The following is a 22,000-nucleotide window of genomic DNA, read 5'->3' as shown; positions in this document are numbered from 1 at the left end:
TACATCTATTGAAGCGCATGGGTACGGCCTTGGATTAATGTTTTAACCGAAAGACGTCACCTCCGACAGTTCAGCAGCCCCTCAGTACAGCACTCTCGATCTTTGTGCACCGAATTGTCAGGATTGCAAAGGGCTATGCTGAAGACTTTCAGTGAGTTAAATGAGAACATCCTCTTGATGCGGCCGTACTGAGTGTATATGTGCAATCGAGTGTGAATGCCAGACTCTCTCTTTCTGGCTGCGTTCAGTTGCTGAACTCGCCATAGCAGCGCTGGGTGTGTATAGTGCGCTTAGAATGAGCTGAGAATGCCGTGCTTGCTGTGGGCTGTGTTGAGTGCTGGTGCCGCTTGGAGCTGCTGTGGGAGGGAGCAGGGACTCTTATTGTGACACGGCGGCTCCCTCAGCCCCTTCCTCTCGCTCATCCATACTCGCTGCCGTTTGACAACAACAGAGGAGCAGCGGCGCCGAGCAGCGGGAGAGAGAGAGACACACACACACAGACAGACAGACAGAGGGAGGGGGCCAGGGCTGCTCTCGAGGTTCGGGTTAAGGATTGTCCTGGGGCTGAGGTGGGGGCGGCAGGAGGAGCAGGGACGCCGCCGCCGCCACCGCCGCCGAGTTGTCCCCGAGCCCGGGGCCCCGGTCATGGGCCACGGGAGGTGGAAGAGGCCGAGGCCGCGCTCAGCGAGCAACATGAGGCGACTTGCCACCGGCGCCCCAGGTACGTGCCGGCTTGTGCTGTGGGGAGGAGGGGGGGCGGTTGGAAACAGGTGAGGGCGGCGGGTCCTTTGATCGCGGCGCGGTCGGCAACATTGTATCGGCGCGGTCGGCAACATTGTATCGGCGCGGGCGGCCCGTTACTTTGTTGCCTTGCTGTTAACCCTTTGTCTCCGGACCTGTCTTGGCCGGGCTGTAGCCCCGTGTGAGCGAATCCTGTCGCCGGCAGACCCCCGCTCACCTTTCGGCCTGTGGGAGCTTGTGATCATTTAATTTTTCTGTAATAAAAAAAATTTGTTCATGTCAACCGAACATCACCCGGGAGATGGGCCGTCACTCGTTGCCCGGTCTGGGGAGAGTTTTTTTGGGGGGGGGGGGGTGTGAATGATTGACGTGATATCAGGCCAACCAGTAGTAGGTGAATCCAGTTTGCGTGCGGGATATGGCCATCAGCGTTCGGGGGGGCGGGGGCATTTGTCGTCAAGCGTGGTTGGGCGCTGGGGGGTTCGGGAATTGTAGTCCGGTTGGCTCCGGCTCCTCACCTGAGGGTGGACAGTGATTTCGGCCAGGCTGCCCGCCGGTGCCCTGGAACCGACCTGGCCGTCACAGACGGAGGGGGGAGGGTGCTAGAGGGATGTTGTGGTGGATGGGTGTGAAGTCCCTTGGCCTTTGGAGTTTGTGAATCATAAATAGGCGAGTGTTGGAGAGACGTGACCAAACAGCTCCGTCTCATGCCTCACGGCTCCTCGGCAATCCATGTGGTTTAGGTGCAGTCTCAGTTATGCAGGTAAACAGCAACTGATCGGTACACAGTATGATCCCATTACTGAAAGTGAGCATCTGGGGAGGCGTGTTGATTAAATGAGAGAGAGAGGGGCAACCAGAAGAGAGTTGCTGTGAAGCATAAAGACATCTGAAAGCAGTTGGGCTGAAGTATTTTTTTGTGTGAAGCTTCACGATGGTTGTATGAGTGATCAGTTTCCAATGTATTTGAGGGGGGGATAGTACATTGGTAGAAGGACGAATATTAACCAAATGGCAGCAGAGTCGGTTTCCACAGATGCTGCCTGGTTTGCTAGGCACATTCAGTATTTTCTGTTTTCAACCAGTGAAACCATATGAAACTCTATGAACCATAAGTACTCAAACACCCAGTTTTCCAAGAATATTCTATCCAATCATCTCTGACATGGTTGGATTCACTTGGTACTGCACTGGGGGACGTCACCCTAGGATATGGACAAAAGAGTTGCAGATACCAGGAATCTGAAATAAAGTCAGAAAATTCTGAAATTCTCATCAGGTGAGGCAGCATCTATGGGGAAAGATATAGCTGACCGTTCATTAGAATGGGGGAGGGTTGTATCTTGGAATGGGACCTGAACCCATGACACTTGGATTTCAATGGAGTGAAGTCTACCATATGAACTGAGTTGGTTGAATGTTGGAGGAATGTAGACGAGTGTTGCGCTTTGAGGAGTAAGTATGTTTCATCAAGCTTTAATGGGAGGTAACAAAGGCGTGAAGAATATTGAATGGGTTAAAGTGTACCACAAGTAGTACTGTCTGATACACCAGCATGCAGGACTGCAGATCTCAAGTCAAGGTGTGCAAACATGCAGAAGATGTCAGGAAGTCATTCCCTGCTGAAGAGTCACAGTTTGATTGGAAACCATGAACTTCAGCTGAAATTAGAATTCTGGTCTGTTGTATGGTGCATTGTACTACAGAGTCACTGTCAGAGCAGAGAAGGCTGGTGCCAGGTGAATCAGGCAGGAATGAGTGAAATAAGATTATGTGTGGATGTGAATGTGGGAGCAATGTCAAACCTGGTTTGCAAAGTGCTCAAGGCATCTGTCAGACCCCAGATGTTCTTTAACCATCTGAGCTTAATTTAAATGTTTAGAGAGCAGGAATTCTGCAGACCCTGTTCCCCCAAATTTTGATATGTTGGAGGCAGATATGCATCAATTTACCCAACAGACCTGCACAGATTTCGGGAAGGGAGGTTCATGTACAACCTTTGTGGGAGAGTGGGGACAGATGTTTGAAGGGGTGTCAGCTTTTGGTGGCAGCTGGATAGAATTGTACCAGTCTGCACATCAGTGTTCATGTAGTTTAAATCTGGCTTTTAAAGGGAAGAGTAAATGAGGACTGAGAATTTAAAAGAAACAGTTGTATTTGTGTAACTGCCCTTGTGAATGCAGGTGCCTCAGTGTAAAGTACAGCCAATGAAAGCACTTTCAGAATGTAGTCACAGGTTCAATGTAGAAAAGTTCTGGTGTTTTGTACCACATGGGAAAGGGTTTGGTTAGGAGACCATGCCACAGCACAAAGTAGGTTCATTTCAGCATTGTAAGAATGTGGGGTAGAGGTGGGATGGAGTTTGGACCTAGTGGAAAGACAGGAGCGATCTCTGATTTATACACAAGCTCTCCACGGAATGACCCTTGTAACCTGTCCACTAGACTGACCTCTAACAGTGCAGCACTCCCTCAGATGCTATATTGCAGTATTCATCAAGAATGTGGTTTCAACTGGAGTTGGGATTCAGCCCACAACTTTGAGGAGCCTTGGATGCTATATAGGATGGTTTCTGTGCTGTTAAATAATTCAGGCTCTTTACTATACTGAACTATTCCAGCATTGGCTGTGTGATGTGGTTAGCAAACACAGTAAGTTGTGCAGATGAGAGCAGGAAGTGGCAAATGGACATAGCTTTGCCCACTCATGTAACTGTATGGCAAAATGGAATTCATATGGCAAAGTGTGAGGTTAGCTTCTTCATACACAATAATACAAATGTTAACACTTTTTAAATAGTGAAAGACCAGAGGGTGCAGAGGAGCAAAGGGTGCTGAAAGCAAAGCAAAGAAGTCATTCTGTGGTTGCTTACACCTCATCCGGAGTATCTGCATTCAATATTGGGCACTACACCCCAAGGTATACAGTGCAGAATTGTACTCTTATACAAGAGTTTAAAGGGTTAACTCATCAGGATACTGTTTGTAAACCCTGCATATAAATCTCATGGAGATTTTTTCTATGAAAAGATGGTGTATATATAAATGCACATTGTTGTATTTTCTCAAGTTCAAAAGTGTGAGAGGGGTGATCAAATAAGAATTTGATGGGGTAAACTGAAAATATTTTTTCTGGTGGGGGAATCCAAAGCAAGGGCAGAACTAAATTAGAGCTAGGCTGTTCAGGAATGAAATCGGGAAGCACTTTTTATCTCAAAAGCAATTCTGTAACAGTGTCTCACAAAAGATTACAGATGCCTGCCCCTAAACTCTTGAATTCTCTCCCTAATCTTTCTTTCTCTTTGCTTCCCCCTTTCTCTACCTCTTATCTCTCTCCCTCACCCTTTCTCTCCCTCTGCTCCTTTGCTATGCTCTTCAAAAGTCCATTCTTTGACTAAGTTTTTCTTTGGTTCTAATATCTCATTGTAGGTTTGGTGCCATATTTTGTTTGAAACATCCCTACAAAGTGCCTTGGGATATTTTACTGTTAAAGGCTCTAAATAAATACAATTTGTTGTATAGGAAATGAGATGACTACATTGTAATGCTGAGTTGTTAGATCAGAGACTGTTGGTACTTGACTGATAAAAATGAAGCGATAGCAGTCGAAAGTTTAGGAACTTTATGAAATTAAAATAAACAGTTTCAAGTATGTTCCATAGTTTTCTGTTGGGTAAAGCAGTTCTGGTGCCTACAGTTTTCCAATCTTGCCACAGCTTGTAATTGCTGATTCATCCCTGATCTCGATGCCAATCTCTAAATCGTCAGAAAACCGTGCAATTTCTCTCAACCCCATCGCCCTGCATTCTCCGTTCATCAGTGATATTTTGTTGCTCTGCTGACAGTATTGACGTGCTTAATGTAGTTTTATGGCAATGATCCTTCCCTGGGTTGCCCTTCTACACAAAATGCTGGAGGAACTCGGCGCGGTAGGCAGCATCTATGGAGAGAAATGGACAGTGGACATTTCGGGTCGAGACTAAGGACAGCTTCTATCCCACTGTTATAAGGCTCTTGGACAGACCTCTTGTATGATAGTGATGAACGCTTGATCTCTCAGTCTACCTCGTCCTGGCCATTGCACCTTGTTTGTCTCCCTGCACTGCACTTTTTCTGTTTCAGTAACACTATATTCTGCATTCTGTTATTACTTTCCCTTTTGTACTACCTCAATGTACTTACATTTGTAATGATCTGTCTGGATGGCATTCAAAACAAAGCCTTTCACTGTATCTTGGTACACGTGACAATAATAAACCAATTATTCCAATTATTATCTGGACTGAAATGTCTCGACCCGAAACGTCGACTGTCCATTTCTCGCCATAGATGCTGCCTGACCCACTGAGTTCCTCCAGCATTTTGTGTGTCGCCCCAGATTCCAGCATCTGCAGTGTCTTGTGTCTCCGTTGCACTTCTCCAGTACCTGACGTTCCCTTGGGCACAGATCATGACTGTCCTCGGATATAAGTGCCAAGAGGACATTCTTCATCTGTGATTCTTAAAGAGTGAATTTTGATGTTGTTCCACTGTAGGATGCATCACACTCATTTGATCCTGTCACTGGCCAATATCTGCAGGCTGGCACCCTCAGGATTATGTGCACAGTGATTAGTTGCAGTATCTCCACCTAACTCCTTTCCACTGTAAATTTTCATGTTCCAACTCCTGATATGAGCAAGCAATGAATAAAGCTGAAACTATGGGTCTGTTTAATGACGAGGCAGAGAGTGAACTCTTATACTCGTACATTATGTTATATTACAATCACAGGTTTGATTAATTACAAGATTCAGTTACAAATTGTTGGGGTCCATTGGCAGTTGGTTGAGACTGTTATCAAATGCTTATTAATGATAGATTATGACACAAAACCAGAGCAAGTGCCTCAGTTGATGCTGCAGAGTCTGAATGAGAAAAATTGACACTGATATATGTAAGAAAGAGCAATCCTGAAGTGCCTGCTCCACATCATCTTTTCCATTCAGTTGATGCATGATTTTGTTGATTGGGGTGTAATTTGTACACACCTCGATTGGAATAGAATTCTTTGCGAGTTTGACCACTCTTCCTGCCCTAGATTCCAGAATGAAGACATTTAGAACCTCCCAAACCAGGGTTGGTTTTCTCCATTCCATTCAACTGCCCCCTCCCCTCCTTCTCTCCCTCCTTCCCTCCCTCCTCTTAACCCACATAGCCCCCAGCTCTGATAACGCCTAAGATTTAAAGTGCTTATCCATGTATTTAAGTCCTTCCGTGACATCACTCCTTCGTTTAACTTCTTTGTGCCCCACAATTCTGCACTTTTCCATTCCTGGCATTTTTGCAGATCCCCAATTTTGATTTTTATTACTGCACTCTTGGTGGCAGGCCCTTCATTTGCTGCAATCTAAACTGTAGAATTCTCCCCTTAAATACCAACCGCTCTGTGCCTGACCCTTCTGAAAATCTGCCTCACTTGTTCTAATATCTCGTGATGTAGAATGAAATTTGTGTCATAACCATGATATGCCTTGGGATATTTCAACTGCATTAAAGAATTAAGTAAAAGCAAAGAAACAACCCCAAAATTGCTGGAATTACTCAGCAGGTTAGGCAGTGTCTATCAAGAGAGAAATCTCAACTGCCTCCCTCCACAGCTGTTGCCTGAACTGCTGATTATTTCTTGCATTTTCTATTTTTTTTCTAGATTTCTAGCACCTGCATTTTTTTTTTCTTTTTGCTTCTATAAATGCAAGTTGTTGTTTTTTGTTGACAGGTGTATCTCTGTGTCTGGTAGTGAGATGCATTTTTGGATACTTAACTGAGTGCCTTGACAGTGTAGATGAGACCAACAGAAGAAAAAGAAGCTGGAGTAGATCTCCCAACCCCTGAGCTCCCTCTCCCACTCAACTAAATACTGATCCTGCGCTTTGTCCACTTTCCTGCCCAATCATCATGTCCCCCAATCAACATCGTGTGCAAAAATCTATCCATCCCAACCTTGAGTATACTCTGCCTGAGAATCTACAGTGCACTGAGGTAGAGAATTCCAACTTCTTGCATTCATTGGAGTGAAAAAAACTTTTCATCTTAATACTAAATGCCATTCCCTTTTCTTGCGATTATGCCCCTTTCTGGACTCCATCAAACAGAGATTCTGAGCTTCTACCATATCATTTCCACTCAGAATCTTGTACATTACAGTGAGATTCTGTCTAATTTTAAATTCCAGTGTGTATACTAGCTTCATCCCAGGCCAGTAAGCATATCCTTCCTCAAGTATGAAGACCAATACTACAGATACCCAATATGGTGTCAACAAAGCCTGCACAATCTCAGCAAGCCTACTTTTGTGCTCCAGATCCTTTGCCGTAACAAACCAATGCACCATTTGGCATTTTGATTGCTTCATGTTTACTTTTTGCATCTCCTGAACCTCGATCCTTCTGTACAGAAACATTTACTAGCTCATTGCCATTTGAGAACATATTCTGCTTATCAAAGTGTGCAGCCTCACATTTTCCCATATGGTACTCTAGCTACCATCTTCCAGTCCATTTGGATAACTAAAACTATTCTCTCCTTTTTTTATTGAAGGGTAGGTGGGAAAGTTCAGCAAATTGAATACTTTGCATTCTGTCTTTTCATAAATTACTATCAACATAGTGTCCAATACCATGGCACTCCACTAGAAATACTGCATCAATCTGAAGAAGATCCCTTAATTCCCACTGTCCTTTAATCTATCCTTGGTTATACGTTATCCTAATTGGATGAGCCCATTTTTTGTAACAACTTTTAATTGGTATCTTTTAAAAGAGCTCTTGAAGACCAACTTGTGTTGCTTTCACTGGTTTACCCCCTTCCACCCTCCTTGCCACCCGAATCTTAAAAAAAGATTGTCAAACATGATTTTCCTTTCCTAAAATGGTTATGGAGCTGAGTAAAATAGAGGGCTATGGGTAAGCCTAGTAATTTCTAGGGTAGGGACATGTTCGGCACAGCTTTGTGGGCTGAAGGGCCTGAATTGTGCTGTAATTGTTCTATGTTCTAAACCACACTGACTCTGTAAAATCATGATCAGCTAAGTGCCTTGTTGCCACTTCCTTAATGATGGATTCCAGCATTTTTCCAGGCTAATAGGTCTATAGCTTCCTATTTTTGTGTCTCTCCTTTTTAAGTGGCAGTGTTACATTTGCTACCTTCCAATCTGTTGGCACTTTTCCAGAATCTAAGGAACTTTGGAAGATCATCAGTAATGCATCCACTATCTCTAAAGCCTCCTGTTTGAGAACACTGGGGTGTGAGTTGTCAGGTCCAAGGGATTTGTTGCTTAGTTTCTCCAGTATACTCTCTTTAGTGAAATTAATTATTTTAAGTTCCTCACTGTCATTAGATTCTTGGTTTCCTTTTTGTTGCGTATATCGTGCCTTCAAGGATGAAGATAGATGCACAATATCTATTTAATGCCTTCACAATTTTATCCCCGATAATTTAACGTGCCTTTGTCTCCAAAGGACCCAACGATATTTTTGCTATTCTCTTCCTTTTTACATAGCTGCAAAAGATGTAACAATCATTCTTTTATATTTCTTACTAATTTACTCTCATAATCTTTCTTTATCTTATTTTTGCCTGATTGTTGCCACCCCCAATGCACTGTTTCATTCCTTTTTTGGCAAAGTTGTAAGTCAGACACTTTAATATTATCCTTGACCTCCTTAATTATCCACAGATGGATCACTTTTCTTGAGGAATTTTTGTTTCTTAATCAAACGTACATTTTTGGAGAATTTTAAAATATTTCTTTAAATGCTTACTTCTATTTCTTACTGCAAAACCTTTTAATCTATTTTCCCAGTATGTTGCATGTAAGATGCCAGCAGATTATCTGACTCATAGTTGTGAGGCAGGTATTTGACGTAAGAACCCACAGAGCTCAGTGGCCCCTCCCCCCATAGTAGGTGCTGTTGTGACGTGTGTGACCTTTGTAAAGGGTCATTTTGTTTTGAGTGCTGGATAATCTTGAACCCTCATTGCATCAGTGATAAGCAGACTGTAGTGATTAAATTACTGATGTTGTTTCTTCTCTTGCCCCAATGTGTTAAACTAGGAATGTACAATATTAACCAGTGATCTCTTTTTTTTTAAAAAATAAACTCTTGCAATTTTACTTCACTGCTTATAATCTTAGACAACTCAGGAAGCATAAAACTCTATTTCTTTTGGAGCATACTATATTAATGTAGGAAAACCAGCAGCTAATTTTTACACAGTAAGATTCCATAACAATGTGGTATATGATCAGGTAGTCTGCTTGAAATGGTATTAGGTTCGGCATGATAATTGCTCAGGATGCCAGTAAGGAATACATTGCTCTTCAAAGTAGCGCCCCACATGGTGCGGAGAAATAGAGTGATGACTGTAGAGGACTGGATTGGGTTTGGCCATGATGCTCTTGTGGTTAAAATCTGACCGTATTTGCATCTCAAGCTCATACAAAGCTGAAATATTTGGTTGAGTTAGCTGACCTGAATCCTCGGAGGCACCCTTCCCTTCACTAGTGCTGCTTGCAACATGAACACGGTGGGAGTAGAGTTGACAGTGAGGTCAAGAGCAGGAAAAGCAAATGGTCGTCAAGTATGGTGGTGAGTGGAGCTGGTGCAGTCTTTGCAATGGCAACGGTTTGACGTGGTCTGTTTTCACTTGGTCCTGACTTCAAATGCAGCTGGTCTGGTGAACCTTTGTGGTTGACATAATGAGTTAGGACCATGGCCTTAGTGCCAACGGTTCAGTATGAATTGGCTTTAATCTGGTTGTCTCACTCGGGCAACATGAAATGTGTTGTGGTATGATACCTGGCATTGTAGTGCTGGAGCAGAGTGGAGGAAAGTAGCTACAGTGAATGATCTAGTAGAGCTGGATTTTAACATGACTTGCCTTGGCCCTGTACTAGCCACTGTGATCCCAGTCAGCACAACTGGTTTAATTGTGATAGGTGAACATTTCACAGGGTTTAACAGCTGAGCCCCAGAACAAATCTACTGTCAGAGTTGGAGGGGTATTCTGAGAACCTGCTTTCTTGGGCATTGAAGTGTCCAGAAGAGATTGGTCTTTGTACGTTCCCGCGGCAACAGTGTTGGTTTGTGGGTGATTTTGGACTGTGATCTTTTCCGATTGATGCCAGGATTGAATGTAGTGCCAATATGCATAATTCCATGGTGGCAGACTCCACACATAGCAGTATCCATGTATACTACATTATTTTGAGGAGTATATGTGTATTTGTTTGTCACATAGGTTTTCTCCATGTGCTCTGATTGAAGTTCATAAAATTATGAGAAGCATAGATGGGGTAGACAGCCAGAATCTTTTTCCCAGGGTAGAAATAGCAAGTATTAGAGGGCATAGCTTTAAGGTGAGAGGGGGAAAGTTTAAAGGAGATATGCAGGTCAAGTTTTTTTTCACATGGAGTAGTAGGTGCCTGGAATGCACTGCCAGGGGTTGTAGTGGACGCAGATACAACAATGGTGTTCAAGAAGCTTTTGCGTAGGCACATGAATATGCAGGGAATGAAGGGATATGGATCATTAGTTTAATTTGGCATCATGCTCAGCACAGACATCATGGGCCGAAGGGCCTGTTCCTGTGTTGTACTGTTCTATGTTCTGGTTTTCTCCCACATCCCAAAAACATGCAGGTTGGTAGGTTAGTTGGACACTGTAAATTGTCCTTAGTGTACAGGCAAGTGGTAGAATCTAGGAGGATTTGATGGGAATCTGGGGAAAATAAAATGGAATTAATCAAGATGGATGCCTGATGTAAGCAAGAGCTCAGTGGGTCGAAAGGGCCTGTTTGACTGTGACTCAGCGTAATAGGATGAGGCAGCTTATCATATTCATTGTTTTGGATGGGTACCTAGTTTATCAAATGTTTTGTGAAGGTTGTTGGAAGCTGAGATTCCTTTTAGGAGAATGAGGTGTGATCTTATAGAGATGTATAAAATCTTTAGGGGCATAGACAGGGTGAATGTGCACAGTCTTTTTCCCAGGGTTGAAGAATCAAGAACTAGAGGACATAGGTTTAAGGTGAGAGGGGAGACATTTAATAGGAACCTTAGGGGCAACTTTTTCACCCAGGCAGTGGTCAGTATATGGAATGAGCTGCCAGAGGAAGTGTTTGAGGCAGGTACATCAACAACATTTAAAAGGTACTTGGACTGGGACATGGATAGGAAAGGTTTAGAGGGACATGGGCCAAACACAGGCAAATGGGACTAGTTTAGATGGGAATCTTGGTCAGCATGGACCAGTTGGGCTGAAGGGCCTGCTTCTGTGCTCTATGACTCTATGGACAGTGAGTGTCCAGATTGGGATGTATCTCAAGCTCAGACAATCAGAGTTTAACACTAATACAGTATTTGTCCGCCTGTTGAAGATGTGTGAACCAGCAGCCTGGTTGGGGTTTCGGGGTTGCTGTGCACCCACAGCCCAGTGTTGGGGGAGGGTGGTGATGGGGGAGGGGATGAGGGAGAAAGGGAAGGCTAATGAATTCACATTCCCGGGGGAGAGCTCAGTACCTCCAGCACCTGTGGACGGACAGGCCTCGGAGAAAGGGGGATCATGGGTGGGCTGTGGACTCTCAGATGATGGTGGGTAGGGTTTGATGTTGGGAGACAGCTGTCTACTTGCATTCCTAGGATGGAGAAGGTGGGAGGGGGTAGTGGGTGTAGTTTCCTGGGCCAGTTAAAGACCATGTGGTTTTGTTGGGGGAATGCAGGCTGTTCATCTACGGGCTGGGGATTTGGAGAAGAGCCGATGAGTGGAAACCGGACCTGCGCCAAAAGCCTTCCCTTCAGACCCATTCTCTCAGAACAGAATCTTGGAACACAGCACCACCTCACAGCAGTTAGTGCTGCTGTCTCTCAAACCCAGGTTCGATCCTGACTTCAGGTGCCTGCTGTGTGGGTTTCCCCCAGATATTCTTACCCCAAAGATGTGCAAGTGGGTTAATTGGCTGTTGTAAATTACACTTGGTGTAGGTTGAGTAGCAGGAGAATCGGGGCAATTGATGGGCACATGAGAGAGAATAGACTACAGGGAAATAAGTGGGGGAATAGGATTGATGAGTGTGCTCTGAGAGCTGGCATAGACTTGATGGAATGGCCCCATCCCATATTGTAAAGCAATAAGATAATATATACTTACTGTATTAAGGACTCAAGGGATTTTGATGCCATTTTAAATGAAATCAATGGTGAGAAGTAGCTTCCTGTAGGGATAGTCCTGTTGCAGGAGACGTGCTGTCTGCTGAAGCTTGCAGTTTGATGAATTGCAGGCATCCTAGGAATTGGAGCTCTTCATGGGTTGGTGCATCCTATTTTTTCTGACTTTTTCCATAAGAGATTGAGGGAGGAATTTCTGGGAATGGTCCTTACTTCTTGGGGTGTTATTAATACTGAGAGAAGCATAAAACAGAAAATTCTGTTTAGTGTGTAAATGGCAAATATAATATCAGTATTAGTACGTGTGAAATGATACATTCAAATAGAGCCAAGGAGCTTCATACTACTTGGGAGTCTTGGGTAGATCAGCAAAGATATCCAGGGCCTATTTTAAATAAAGTGAAGCTTCATTTCTATCAGAATAGAATTGAAATGTGGTTCGGTTCTGTTAAGCTTGTACAGTTCTTCGTTTGGGTAGACCACATTTGAGTGGCCTGAGTTTGATTATCCAACTGGTAACTACCATCCTCCCTCACCCAACCCCAGGATGGGGTTGCAGTCTTTCCTGATGTTAAAAATATAGATGTAACTAGTGTGCCTGCAGGGTGGCCACTGACCTACATTCATGTTTGTACTTTATCCCTGCAGCCTGATGCAGACGGCCAGCAGAATGCAGACTGAGCTGCCGTACAAGAGGTCTCCTCTCTTCCATCACAGAAAGGCAGTGTAGTAGTGAGATGTTGTTTTCTACACTAGAGGGATGCATAGACTGGTGTTTCATCTGGGTCTGACATTAGGATGTCTGTTCTTTTTGGTGCATTTTAATGATTCGGATGCACATTTAGGGCACAGTTTCAATGTTTGGATTAAAATTTGGAAATGTAGTTTAATGCAAGTGGGGTAGTAATAAGTTTCAAGGGAATAAAGACAATAATAATATGACAAAAACATGGCAGGTGAAATACCATGCTAGATAATGTGAAGTGATTTACTTTGGGAAGAATGTGGTGGGATAGTATTATCAAAATGGTGTAATTTTAAAGGGGATGCAGGAGTAGATAGACCAGGGTGATTTAACACAAATCTCTGAAGGTAACAGTTGGACATTTTTTAGCATAGTTAATTCAGGCATATGGTACAAAGGCACACAACCTTGCTCAATCTGAAAAAATTTGGTTAAGCTTAGTAGCTTGTGTCCAATTCTGAGCATCAAGGGTTTAGAGTGTTGAAAAGACTTACTGGAAGGAAACTCGGGGATAATAGACTTCAGGTAGGCGGGGACACAGATACTGGAGCTGTTGTTCTTAGAGCAGAGGTTGAGGAGATTTGATAGGGATGTTCAAAATCATGAAGGATTTTTATACAAGTAAAGAGAAACTGCCTCCATGTTAAAATTGTTGGCTAGCTTACAGGCTGAAGATAATTGGCAAAAGTGCCAGAGGCAACATGAGGAAACAATTTTTATGCAGGGAATTATGATGATCTGGAATGCCAGGAAGGTTGGTGGAAGCAGATTCATCGGTAACTTTCAAAAGGAAATGGAGTTACACTTGAAGGGTTAAAATTGTAAAGCACAAGGAGAGAGAGGGGAAACGAGGCCCAAATGGATATCTCTGCCAAAGAGTTGGCACAGGCATAATGGGCTGAATAGCCTCTGTCTGTGGTGAATTGTTCTATGGTGTAATCTGTCGAAAATTATCAGTTTGTAAATATACATGCAGGAGAAGGGGGTTGATTAGAGTGAGTTTGGCATAGATACGTAGATGTCTTTTGCAGGATTTTTTTAATATGCTGTAAAATTATAAATTATTTTTGAGAGTGTAGATTGAAACTTTTCTGGTGTAAGTCCAAAACAAGGGGGCATAATGTTAAAATTAGAGCTGCCCCACTTAGAAGTAAAATCAAAGAAAAATGAAATCTGGAATATGAATGCTGGAGGGCAATAGAACAACTCAAAACTGTGATTATATATTTTATTATGTAAAAGGAAGGAGGGTTGCAATGCTAAGATGGAAAAATGAGAAGGTATATACCAGTCATTGTGAACTGAATGGCTGAACAGGTTGGAGGGCCGAAAATCCTTCTCTTTGTTCACATGTTGCACAGAGTTGCTGTTTATTCAGGGGAAGGATCACACATTGTGTAACTGTACTGTGACTGCTCATAGTCATTCTACAGGGTAAGAGCTATTCACTACAACAGTATAGAATTGCTGTTTATTCAGGATCATGGTTCTTCACTGTGTAACTGTACAGAGGCATTGTTTATTCAGGGTAAGGGCCACTCTGCTAAACCATGCACAGTTACTGATTTTTCAGCAGGGTAAGGGTTAACTTCTAGTGCCTTTTACCCATTGGAGAGGAAGGTGCTTCCTCTCCTTAGCTGTTGGTTTCCTTTTCATATCGGGTGTCCTGGAACCTGTGCAGGAATTGGCGTGTTCGGTTGCAAACAGTGACACGTCACCTCAGTAACTATAAATGTTTCACCAGTTTTTAACTAAAGTGTAGTTATATTGTGTTAACATTCAGAGCTGTGGAAAGAAAAATCCTTAAACTAGGTTCTAAGATTTTGTCAGCTATCTCCCCAAGTTCTCCCTCCTCTCAAGACTTCAACTGTTGTTGGGCTATGTGTTCCCAGTTCTCTTGTCCAGTGATTGCAAAGTCAATTATCTGTGCTCGCAGGAAGGCACAAAGAATTGACTGTGTTGTGATGGGACTGGAGTCAATGCATGGCAGGCCAAGGAGGGGTTTCTATCCCTGGAGGGTGTTAATAAATTAGTCTAATTTTTATATTAATATGGCAGTTTTGCAGCTCATATTCCTATTGCCAATCAAAAGTTGCCAGATTTGTTGACATCTGCAAAGTTTCAGGTTCCTTACTGCTCCTTCTGAATTTAACTCTCACAAAGGTACAGGTCCCCATCTGTCCTGAAGATGCCATCTCTCACTGGTGTTTCTAGGTATGTCATGCATGTAAATTTTTTTTTATGCTTGAGCCTTAAGGCTGACTATTGACAGGACATTTACCCACCCTCGTCTGAGTGAGTGTGCAGCAGTCCTCACAAGCATCAGTGTGTGAGATTGAGTGTGCAGCTGAGAGAGGGGCTTTAGGAGCGAGGCCCAGTGAGTGAGAGTGTGCAGCTCTGCCCCATGAGGATTGCCATGGACTGTGAGTAGCTCTCTCCGGGAGCTCAACTACTGGCTGTTTACACTCTGGGTTCAGATGGCTGAGTGTTTGTTATTTTTTTATGAGCTGCTAAAGCTGGAATCTCTCGGCTCTGCCAGAAGAAACAGGACGGAATTTCCTTTGCCGTGTGCCAGCTTTAGCTGTTTGGACCTGCTGTTCCTGCAGCTGGCCTTCTGCCAAGGCAGCCGGGCTCTGTCTGTAACAGGCAATCCATGTTAACCCTTTGCTCTGTGCTGTGTTAGCCCAGACCCAAGCTTGGGATCTGTTGGGACTACAGGGACCTTGAGGAAGATAAGTAAACCCATGGGTGATTCAATGCTGTAGGAATTTCTCTGATTTTCTATTTAAATCCAATGTTCTGTGGTGGTTTTGCTGACTGATACTGGGTGTGGTTTACAGAGACTTTGGTTTCAGTCCTGTCCCACACACTGAGTGGCCATGCTTTCTGTGGGAGTCCAGATAGTATGTCATCTCTGACTATTGGGGGAATGCCAGTTCACTTGACAACATGCATCCAAGCCTCCTGTGCATGCAGAGAACTTGTATAAATATACACACACCATGGGCACAATCTCTCTTTATCGCCCACCATTCTATCACATTCCCTCTCCCTCAGCTCAGTCTTTCCCTGCTCTTTTTTTCCTCCACTCTCAGCTCCTTCCCTTGGTCTCCCTCCAACCCTTGCTGTTCCCCAGCTCTTAAAATAGACTAACTCTCCCTCCTTCCCTCAATCTCTCTCTTCCCCCACCTTATCCCATCACCCATGCCCATCCCACCTTGTCCCTCCCCAGGCCCTCCCCCTCTTCTCCCAGAGCTCCTCTTTACCATTTCTTTCTTGTCTTTCCCCACTTCCTCCTCAGCCTCCCACCTTGCTATCTCTCTGTCTTGAATTCCCAAATCTCTTTCTTCCTATCCTGTGTTGATCCTTAGCCCAACAAGGAAGGTCTTGTTTCTGAGAGTTTGTGGACTTTCTATGGTCTACCTATTATGTGCTGTCCTGTTCTATGGGGTCATTACCCAAATGTTCTGATTTATCTCTTGGGTCTGCTCATGACCATTATGTATTATGCTGAACATTTGGTTCAGTGATGTAAGGACTCCATTTCCTGTTCTCTGAATGGATTTTGTATGAAACCAGAGTGAATGAAGTAACAGATTTAAAACACAAAGACTTAGTGCTCTTTGGTGGAAGCCCATATTCCCTCCATCTCCCTTGACCCCTTCAATCCCAATCCCAATATCCCACTCATCCTGCTTCCGGGGCAGTAGCTATTGAGGCCATTATGGGACTTTGCTAAGGAAAGCATAGATCATTTCCCAGAACCTGAATTACCTCATCTTCCAGAGACTGACACACTCGTTGGCAAACATGCTCTTGCACACATTATCTCTTCATTTGCCTGCATATGTTTGTGCACATGTGCATATGTACATTGGTGACGGGTGCACGTGCTCCCTTCTGCTCTTGTCCTTTCATTCATAACCTTGCCCTTTCTTCCTCTCACACTCCCATTTTTACCATAGCTGTCAACTACATCTTGGTTCACAAACTGTTAATGAAGTCAGATGTGCAAAGGTGCTTCACTGGAATGTTGGCCAATGCATTTTGATACTGAACCACTGAAGGAGGTATTGGGACAGGTAACGGAAAGCTTGAGATTAGCGAGAAGTTTATAGGGGGAGACGAAGAGGGGTGGAATTCCCAGGCTTATGCCCTGGGCTTCTGAAAGCACAACAGCCCATAGAGCCAGTGATTAAAATAAAGTATGTGCAAGGGGTCAGAATTGGAGGAGGACAGCGATCTGTAGGTTATGGGTCTGGTGGAGGTTACACTGATAGAGAAGGCAAGGGCATATATAAATTTGAAAACAACGAGGAAAATGTTTATATTGGGATATTGCACAGATGGTAACCAATGCCTATGAGTAAGCAGGACTTCATATGTCTTTAGGATCTGGGGATTAGTAATTTTGATGAGTTAACTTTATGGAGAGTGGAAGATGGAAGGGCAGGATGAGAACATTGGAAATGGAGGTAACAGCACGAATTAGTGTTTCAGCAACAGATGACCTGAGGCAAAAATGTTATGGAGGTGGCAGCATACAGTCATGGTGATGGTATGGATTTGTAGATGAAAACTTGTGTCAGGGTAAAATAGGACAAGAAGATTGCAAAGAATTTGCTTCAAACAATACCCGGGGTAGAGGTGGTGGCAGTGGCAAGGGAATGGTGTTTGTGGTGAGGTCTGAACGAAGTCTTGATGTAATGAGTCTGGGACTTGTCTGGACTATTTGGCTCATCTAATCTCTGGATAAAATCACTCAGCATTCAAGTTTGTATAGATTCATGGTAGTGGTGTATATGTGTACTGCTAGTTGAATTTGTGCATTTTCGAATGCCTGTACTCATGTTGAGCACTGTTGGCAAGTTCTGCCTTCATTAAATGAGCTATTCAATATTGAGTAGTTTTGTTGGAGTAAAAAAATTAAAAAAACTTTCCACTGGCAGGAGGGTTGGTAACCAGAGGACACAGATTTGTTGTTAGCCAAAGAACCAGAAGGGAGACAAACAGATTTAAAAAAAAATGCAAGTATTTTTGTGATCTTGGATGCAATCCCTAAAAGGGAGGTGGAAGCAGACTTAATCACACTGAAGAGAATATTGGATGAATATTTAAAGGGGAATTTTGCAGGACATTGGGTCTACTTGCTTTTGCAAAGAGCAGACATGGGGTGAAGGGCCAAATGGCCTCTAGCTATGTTGCAAGATTTCGTTATTGGCGAAAACCAGCTAAGCTCTGCCTGTGGCAAAAGGTTGTCATGGATGAAGTGTGTCTTGACTACGTGGAATTGTGACTCTAGGAGGTTAGATTTACTGAGGCTTGTCTCAACTGTGAGAGACGTAGCTTAAGTAGATTCTGAACAACAGTTGGACAGGAGTGAATTGTGTGTCTTTTCATTGTTTCTACATTCTTGGATCATATTTATCTGCCCAATTCTGCCCTTTAATGGAGTCTGTTTTAGGAAACATAAGGCAATATGGCTGCAAGATTTATTTATTGAAATGATCTGAATCCATGCCTCACCAACTCATGGTCTCATTCCCCTGTCCCTAGCTTGCTTGCTGTAGTTTCCCCCACCCCCTTGCCTCAGCCCCTTCTCACACCTTGCAAATTATCCAAAACAATTTTAAAAAGCTGTACTTTTCCAACTTCCAAATAACAATGAAATTTGGAATGACTGGTTCAGTACACTTAGGAACAGACTGCCATCGGCAATGAAGGGGCACAGATTCTCCCAAGCAGCAGAATTATAGAGCCCACGTTTCAGTCTCCTGCCTGTGCTGTGACTTGCCGTTGAAGTCTCCTCCTCCTGTGTAAAAGTATGGAAGGGTATCAGCTGTATTCCACTTGTACTTTGTAGCTCACAGAGTGTAATGCAATCTTTAAAAATGTGTACAAAAGCAGAAAGAATGCCAATTTTTTTCTGTCTTGAGATTTTCCTGACCTTGAGAAAACCTGATGGGATAGCCAGCTTCTTTCAACAACAAAACGAATTAATTTCAGGATCCACTGGTCTTGGAGCATCTTGTTGTAGAAACTGTGCCCTCGGCATCTTCTGGTATCTCCCACTGAAGAAAGGTTTTTTTTATCTTGAGTGTGCTCCCTTTGCCACACAAAGTGGGGGACTGTCTCTTTAAACAGCAGTGTCTGTGGATTCCTGATGGATTGCGAAATGTGAACTTACTCTTGCTGCTTGCTCCACTTGGCTCCATGTGCAGCATTCCTTGGGGGAGGGGATGGGGAAACATTCACCTTTAACCCCCCAGAACATGCTCACTCTCCATGTGTGCACACTGACTAATCATCCTGCTCTGTCCTTTCTCCCACTTTGACTGAGAATGAAAATTGCTTATTTCCTCTCGGCTCTCCTGATTAGTTTTTCTGGCGGGGAGGGGAGAAATGGACGGGAACCTGAATTAGAGAGGGGAGAAAGCTTTTTAATGAACCAGAACTGGGCACTCTGTGCTTTCCTCATCCCTCCCCATTAGGTTTAAAATGAGATTAAATTCAGCTTTTAAAATGTGATTGTCATTTATAAAACTTCCAATCAGTGCACCCTGGAGAGAGATTTTCTCCCAAACTGGTACTGGCATTGAGGGACTTCTGTTTTATGGAGAGACTTTAAAAAAAAAACTAGGGTCATTCTTAGAGCAGAGGTTAAGAAAGTTTTAACAGAGACGTTAAAAATCCTGAGGCATTTCCATAGAGTAAATAAGAAGAAACTGTTCCTGCTGGCAAAAGGGTCAGTTACCAGAGGACCAAGATTCAAGATGATCAGTAAAATAAACATTGAGGAGGCGCAGAGAATTCTTTTTCTACATAGGGAAATGTTGTGAACTGGAATGAACTGCCTGAAAAGGAGGTGGAAGTAAGTTCAATGAAAATGTTAAAACAGAATTGGATAAATGCTTGATGGGGGTGGTGGAGGATTGTAAGACTGGAAGGTAAGTGGGGCGGGAGGGGGACAGTGGTGGGGTTGCAGCAAATTTAAGCACATAGTACTTCCAAAAAGTCATAACAAATATGATTTGATAAGTTAATTGGGAGTAACGTCATATTGGTCACCTTACTGAATTAGTAACCCAGAGAACTAAATTAATATTCAGATTGAAGTTCAAATGCTACCACGTATGCAGGGGAATTTTAATTTGGGAGTGGAAAGCATGTGTTTTATAGGAGAGATTGTCTCCTGGGTGCTGCTGGTCGATGCAACTGAGTGGTTGCTTGTTGGTACATTTTCCAGCAGGGTCCCTAATGACGGTGCCTTTGATTTTTGGAATAGATTTCTACAACATCACTTGTCTCTGCCCTTGCATCAGCCCATCAGCTGAATCTCTTATCCATGCCTGTTACTGTGCATTTGATTATTCCAATACTTTCCTGGCTATTTTCCACCTTATACACACTGGACCTTCAAATCGTCCAGAACTGTTTGAATCCAAATTCCTCATCACTCACGCTTGATAATCTGTTGGCTTTTGCTTTGATTTTAATATCCTCCTACTTGCTACTCACTGGGGTACATCTTACCAAGGGTACATATTGTACAGGAACTGCTTTGCACTAGGTGTACATTCCATGGGCATTGAATTCACTGGATTACATCTTCCATGGTTGTTGAATCCATGAGCATTGACAGCACATCTGACCAGGAATGGGATCACAACTTGAGTCCAATACCACCTCAGAGAGCATATGTGGTGCACAAACTGAGCTAGCAGGCTGTTGGTGATTGGGAACAAGAAGCTTGATTGACTTGTCCTTTATTCCTCCCAAATAAACTGAGGCTGATCATTGGTCCTGAGGTTTAGCACTAGTCTGTGATCTCTTTGCTCCCTGTGGTTCAGTGATACTAAGAGTTGGAGGGATCGCTTCTATCGATCTGACCATTTACATCCACTTGATCTCACTGAGGACCTTCTGCCCATCGGGGGGGGGGGTGGAAGAGAGAGAGCCTTTAATCCCATCCATATCCTAGAGATAAAACCCACAGCATCGTTCAGTCATTCTCTCTGAGACCCAGACAGCATCAACCCCAGATGTCTGTTTTGGCACAAACAGAGCAGAGCTTCAACTTGATTTGCTGTATGGTTCACACACCCCAGGGGTTAGATCTGTCTGAGTGCAAGAGGCTTGGAGTTGGTTATCTACCCATTCTGGGCAGTTAGGGACAGGAGCTCTCAGCCAACGAACAAGTCTTTCAGGCTGTGACTCAAATGACAACCTTTTACTGAGAATTTTACTTCACAGCTTAACAGGAAGTGGATAATAATGACCCAAACAGGAAATGGTTGGAGGTTGTTATTTGTTCAAGTGTTGACGCTTGATGTTGAATGAGAGGAGCCGGGGGACTGGGTATGACGGCGGATTTGACGCGTTCCTTGTACATCTGAGACCAGATGTCTAATTGAGCTTGTGCTTGTTGCTGAGATTTCTTTCTGGTGTAAGGGTCTGAGCCTGTCAGCTGTGTGTAGGCAGAAAAAACAGTGCACACAACACTTAATATGTCATTAAAATTAGGTCATAGAAAGAAGACTTTCTGTTATACAGTGCCCTTCATGACCTTGGGACATCACAAAGCGTCTTGTAACCAATGAAGTACTTTTCAGCATTGTAGTCACAGCTGCAACATAGGAAATAAGGCAGCGACTTTGTACACAGTAAGGTCCCACAAGCATCCATAAGATAATACTCAGATTTTTAAAATTATTTTGTTTAATGGAATGATATATGCCAGAACACCAAATAATTTTTTAAAAAATAATTCCCTGGGATTTTTTGCATCCACATGAGAGAGCAGACTGGGCTTGTAATTGATGTGTCTTCATCAGTACAGTGCTCCCTCAGTATAGCACTGGGGATGATGGTTTTGATTTTGTATTTAAAGTGTTTGGATTGAAACTTTAACTCACAATTTAATAGGCAGCTAACAGTCCTTCTGTTGACTAGATCTTTGAGTCTTTTCTCATTTTTTCACAGGGATATAGACATCATTGGCAAGGCAGGCCTGTATGGTCCATCTCCAGTTACACTTGAGAAAGGAGTGATGACCTGCCACCTTGAACTGATGCAGTCCATGTGGTGATAGAACTTCCCTGGTACTGCTAGTAGGGACTTCCAGGATTTTGACTGAACTTGTGAACATGGTGTATGACCCAAAGAGAAATTTGCTAGTGATGTCGTTCTTGCCTTTAGCCTTTTAGCTGGTAGAAGTCATAGGTTTGGGCGGTGCTATTGAAGAAGCTCTCGTACATCTTATAACAGCTAGCTACAATGTCTTGATGAAGGGGGAGTAAATGTTTAAGG

General features: G+C 43.5%; 1 protein-coding gene across 1 annotated transcript in view; it reads left to right on the top strand.

The window, feature by feature from the left end:
* The first annotated feature begins 421 nt into the window (after nt 1–421).
* bcl9l (bcl9 like) overlaps nt 422–22,000 on the top strand; it is a 111,982-nt gene continuing 90,403 nt past the window's right edge. Inside the window, 1 exon segment of the mRNA XM_052039709.1 lies at nt 422–721. The gene's annotated coding sequence lies outside the window, so the exon portion shown is untranslated.

Source organism: Pristis pectinata, chromosome 27 (genome assembly GCF_009764475.1).
Source record: "Pristis pectinata isolate sPriPec2 chromosome 27, sPriPec2.1.pri, whole genome shotgun sequence".
In the NCBI taxonomy this organism is placed as follows: Eukaryota; Metazoa; Chordata; class Chondrichthyes; order Rhinopristiformes; family Pristidae; genus Pristis; species Pristis pectinata.
Note: the sequence above shows the minus strand (reverse complement) of the source record. Positions and strands in the feature narration are given on the sequence as shown.